Consider the following 6,000-nt stretch of genomic DNA (forward strand, 5'->3'; position numbering starts at 1 on the left):
CCTTCACAGAACGATTTTTCATGGAAAAAAATCTTTTTTTAATTTTTGGATGAAACTTGGAAATGAAAAATTTCAACAATTCTGAAATTGTGGGATAATATCCTCGTTCCCCCATATGTTTTCAAACTTTTTCTTTCCACTGGAAAAAGGAAGAAAATATTAAGGGAATAATAATAATTATAATAATTTCACTCCTCCACTAAAAGAAACCTTTTCCCCCCAAAAAAACTCTTTGCAAAACATATTTAGGTCTGTTGTAGTAGGAGTCTTGCAGTAAGCTAAAGGTGCAGAAATTCAGTACCAATAAATACAAAAGCGACCTTGTAGACAGGGTCCGCTGGGGCTCGACCCTCCCTGGGGGGAAGGGGAGCCACACTGGCCTTACTGTCGTCCCTGCAATTACATTCAGCTCTGGCCCTTTGGGGCAGGGCAGAGCAGTGGCAAAATCAAAAAGGGGCCCAGCCCTTGGTTTGGGCGGGGCACCAAACACAGTACAATCAGCTCTGGCCCTTTGGAGCAGGGCAGAGCAGTAGCAAAGTCAAAAGGGGGCCCAGCCCTTGGTTCGGGCAGGGCACCAAACACAGTACAATCAGCTCTGGCCTTAGGCTGGGGAGAGGGGGAGTCTGCCACCCGGATATGGCAGGCCCACCCACTCCTCTGCATTCCAGCCCGGGGCCCTGGTAGCGGCTATCACTGCTGCCGGTGGTCAGTGGGGGTCCTGACCGAAACACACTGACCTTGGCAAAGTTAGCTCTGCAGCCTGACTGGAGTTAGGTGCCCCCGGGCAACTTCCTAGCTCCCCCTCTACTCCTACCTGGTCCGGGGCCTCCGTTCCAGGGACGTCCAGGACCATCGGTTCCTCCCAGTCCGGGCTGGGCGGCAGGTCCGGTAATGTTTCAGGGAATGTGGGCCAAGCCTGGTCTGGGGGCTCCTCGGGGCCATAGTAGGGGCGAGGCAGCTCTGGCAGCTCCTCGTCGTAGCAGCCTCGAGAATGCTCTGGCGGCTCTTCGTCGTAGTAGGGGCGAGGCGGCTCTGGCAGCTCCTGGTCTTGGCCTCTGGCTTGGGCAGTCTCCCCGTTACGGGCGTCGGCAGACACATCTGCTCCTGCCGGTGGCAGACCTGCAACTGAAGGCTGGGGCCCGGCTTTTATTCTTCCGGGTCGCCGCCTGACCCTCTGAGGGGCGGGACTTCCACTCAGTGGCCCCGCCCCCGTGGATGGCTGACGGGGCTCGACCCTCCCTGAGGGGGAGGGGAGCCACACCCCCTCGCTACAGACCTCTCATCTGATATACTTGCTTTTAATACTTTATCAATGTATCTTTTGGTCTCACAAATCGTAACTTCCATCTCTCCTCTTTTTAACTCCAATGGCTTAATTCTGAATTCAGTGGGAGGTTTATATGCATAAGTACAACAGGATCAGCCCTTAATTTGATCTGCTATTTATCTGCTGCTTTAATTGTAGCCAAGAGGGTTGTATTAAGAATGTGGAAAAGTGCCACTTGTGAATACAGAGTGGCTCTCTCCTCTTTAATGGAAAAACACTCATTTTCTGGAAGAAATGATAAAAATTGTTGCACTGGTTATGAACCACATGAAGGTGTAGAAAGAGAAAGCACTTTTCTTTTCTGGTTCTGATATAATTAATAGACTGTAGATTTTCAAAATACGGCACAATCCTGTTCTGATCTCCTGTTAACTTCAATGGGAGCAAGGTTCTTCATTTCTTTTATTTGTTTGTAAATCTGTAAGTGGTGAGATGCTTTTTAGGTTAATGGGTTGAGAATTTCAGAGCAGTCAGGGGGTCCTGCATGCATCTTCCATTAATTTAAATAGTAGACGTGTGTCTAAATACCTTAAAAATCTCAGCTATAGTGTTTAATCTATGTCTCTGTGCTTCCATTTCTGTAGGATGCTTCCTCCACCCTTTTTGGTTTTTTGACCATATTTTAGGGAAAAAAAGAATATTTTACAATGCAAACTATTTGAAAAATGAAGCAAAAAAAATGTAGCCCAAAGCCCTAATCCTGCCAAACTCCTCATTGGTAGGCTCTTGGACTAACATGGAATCCTAATGATTGTCTCTGGGTGCATTCTGGGATCTCTATGATGCCCACTGGAGGACCAGAGCATGAAGTTGTAAATGGATTTCTGCTATGAAATTAACAATGAAAAATCCACATTTAAATCTTGTTCACAGAAGCCTCAGGGAGTTAGGTGCCCAAATCCCACTGTATGTGCAATTCTTTTAAAATACCCTGGAAATATTTGATGTTGTTTCAAAATAAATACTCAGCTCTAGAGTGTGGCTTTACTTTGGTTATTCCATCCCCAGCTGGAAAGCCAAAGCAAAACTTATCAAGGAAATAATCAGGGCTTCTATAATGGGTTGGCTCTGTATTTTTTCCCCTTCTTCCACAATATAGTGTAACAAATTGCTAGAAATTAGATCTTTTTTTGCACATTCTTCTGGGCCATAAAATAAATTGCCATTAGTCTGGGTTTTTTGTTTGTTGGTGTCTGCTTGCTTTAAGAAAAAAGGATATATCTAAAATCTGCTTAATCAGAGATAGAAGTATTGCTGAGAGATGTAATAGAAAACACTTTGCTCATCTGAATGGGTTTAGCCAGTCCTTACCTTCTAATAGTGCAGGGATAGGAATCTTTCTTTTTCATTATTCTGCAAAGCAGCATAGCTGGGGAAAGGGCGAAAGCCTTTGAAAAACATGACCAGCAGGCTGTAGGTGTTGAGCCAGTGAGCGCACACAGGGCCCATACTTTAGCTGGAGGGTACAGAGCCAGGGGCCTTGCAGGATCCTTTTGCTTGGCTTCACACCAGCAACTTAGAACTGAGTCAGTAATTTTGACGTATGCTCTGTCACGACCTCGGTTGAGCCACTGTTGTCACAAAGACCTCCCCCTTGATATTGGACTGGTAGGTGCTCATAAGCCTATGATGTCACAGAGGCCTAGCAAAGCAGCCAGGAAGAGTTGTAGTGCCTGTAACTTCACAGTTCAGTACTTACCATTATATATTTATGTAAGGCTTGAAGCCTAACACAGGGGAGCTTAGTGCTAGCACCTGTTGGTGAAATGAGGGAAGAGTGGCCCAGAGCTGCTCATGAACTGTAGATGGGCAGGGTCTCTACTGGTGAGGGAGCTCTCTGCCAGCATCTGCTGAAGAGCAAGGAGAGTTGACTGTATGGGCCAGGCCTCATTTCCATTGGTTTTATGTGATGGTTTAGGGTATTTGGGTTAAAATTCAGTTTAATTTTCCATTTGGGAGCAATGAAATGCAATTATCTTGGTGACAAATACAAGGACGAGTTACTGACACTGAATATGCCTGAGGTCACTGTAACTGAGACTGATATCAGGCACAGCTGGCTATGAGAGAGCTGAAAGGGAAGAGCTGGGGAAGAGATACTCGCCTGCTATGGGGTGAGCCTCTGTGGTGGTGAGAACGCTGTCAAGGATTCTAGATACCACTGACCCCTCCCTCACAGCTGAGCTGAGCCTGCTCAATAGTGGACAGAGCATCGATGAGGCAGCTTGATGGCAAAGGATGACTCAGAGCAGTAGTGGCACTTTCAGAGGGCCTCCCTATCCAGCAATGAAGCTGAAATCACTAGGGCTGGGTAACAGCAACACCAGAGCAGCAAGGGGAGCATTGACTTGTTAGAATCCTTAGATTTCTCCAGCCAAGGACTGCTAACCATGAGTGGGGAGCTGGGGAAGAAGGAACTGTCCAGAACACATCAGCCACTCACAGCGGCCAAAGGAGGACTGTGATTGGTACTGCTTTAAAGATGCCATATGCTTCTGTGCATATGAGAGACCCTAACTCTTCAGAGCACTTCCGTGATCAGAATTAGAGGTTTAAATCTAAACCCCGTTTAAAAAGATGCTAATCAGTTCCCCCCAAAAGATACTGGATTTCATGAAGGGGAAACTACTTATACTTTCACTATGTAGTGGAGAGAGGGTCTGCACCTTTAATACCAGAAGATTCCAGTACAAACTCTCCCTGGACGTTCACTCTCATGTTCCTGAATCTAACTGGTTTCCAGGTGAGCTCCCAAGGGCTTAGTCTAATTTAATGTGTTAGGTACTACTGTATTATAATAGAAATTGAAATGCCGGGTATTTACCATATTCTGTTTTATTTATGTACTTGTTACCACAGTTCTTTCTCTGAGCAGCTTGTTATAAAGAAAGAAGTAATTGGGTTAACAGAGTATATTGTTGAGTAATGCAATAGCATGTGTTTCTAGCTTTCTTAGCAAAAATATAATTGTTATAATATAAAATTCTTTTAACTCTCAAGTTTTAAAACATTTAAGACTAATTTAGAGGTAAACTAACCCAAGGAAGCATCCCTGCAATGTCAGATGTGAGGGAAATAGCATTTTTGCAAGTTTGTTCCTGTAGAACCATTCAGTGTTGCAATGGTTAGAGACAACACAAACTGTATCAAATGCACAAGGTTAGTTACTTTCAGTAATATAAGGGGAGGTTTTCAAAGACACAAAGGGCAGTTTCAATGGGAGGTGGGTGGAGTGCCTTTAATAATCTCCCTCTTTAGAATTTCTAAGTCTAAAAATTGTGCATGCATTGTTATATGTGAAAGTAATTGATTTGTGAATATTTATTGTAAACTCGGGGAAACCTACAGATTGTTTGCACTTATGTCTGAATCTTGCTGGATTGCAGTGTGACAATAGCTATTACTGGACAGTTTGGATCTCTGCTATTCTATAACTGGAAAATATAGGCCCAAATATTGGGCTCCAAGGTGTACTTTGTGCCAGACTTGAAATGTGAGGTGGAGGATGTATCTTAAACACCTGATCCTGGCCCCCTAGGAGCTGTTTTGCAGCTAGGGGTTGCTAGAGCAGTGTTCCCCAGCCATGCCCCCTCCTGCCTCTGACACGCCTCTTACAATGGTTGGGAGGGAGGCAGAGTGTAAAACTGGCTGTGTCAGCTCTATACCAGCTGAGGATTTGACCGTATCAAGGGGATCCTTACCTGCCCTCTTAGGGTAGCTTTTCAGACCTCTTGCATCACAAGAGCAACATGTGTGGGATGGAACAGGAACCAAATATCTATCTCATATTCTTGAAAACCTAACTTTGGAGTCCAACATACTCACAAAATCTGTTTGTGTATGGTGAATCCATAAAACACTGAAGTGGACAGTCTCCTACCCGCTGCCTGGCCAGATCCCAGTTCATGTCCTTGGCTGCTGTGGGAAAGGACATGTTTGAAGACCCATGTTGACTTACCACAGTGATTAAGAGAGAGAATTAGGCTTGGTAAAGAATGCTTCCTCAGGTGGAGGGAAAACAGAGAAACCACTTAGTTAAATTCATCTCAGACAGGAGGTGATGGAAAGACCTAGCGGAATATGGTGGCTAGCGCTAAAATTCAAAGACTCTTGATGTGAGGTTTGTAAAACAAATAGGTAACATAATGAGTTGTTAGCTTTACTTCTTCCCTGGCCATACTTGGGGTTGCCATTTTGTGCTGATAGCAGAGTAGTGCAGTGTAAGAACGGTATGTCCTGTTCTCATCCTGAATGTGAGGTTCTTCATAGAAATGCACAGGTGGAAGCTGGAGAACACAGCCATGGTCACCAATAACCCTCACTGAAAAAGGAATTGAAACACCTGCAGAGCTGACTCTCAGCTCTGAAGGGATGGTAATTGGTAATGTTTTTCTACATTGTTTGGTGCTGATGATCCCCTTGCAGTTGGGTCAAGAAGTCCACTTCCGCTGACAGCATCAGAACAAAGGATGTACACTAATAATAATAATAATACTTAGCACTAGTTTTCTGATCTAAACCCTATGGAGGCAGTCTGGCACTATACTGTATGAAGTGCCATTTTCAGACATAGGTCAATAGAGTGTATACATTGTCCTAAAGATCTCTGAAAGCATAAGTGCATGTTTTCTTTTAAATATCACCTACAGAAACTCTTCTTGCTATTCCTGGAT

The sequence above is a fragment of the Gopherus flavomarginatus genome, chromosome 5 (genome assembly GCF_025201925.1).
Source record: "Gopherus flavomarginatus isolate rGopFla2 chromosome 5, rGopFla2.mat.asm, whole genome shotgun sequence".
NCBI classification, from domain to species: Eukaryota; Metazoa; Chordata; order Testudines; family Testudinidae; genus Gopherus; species Gopherus flavomarginatus.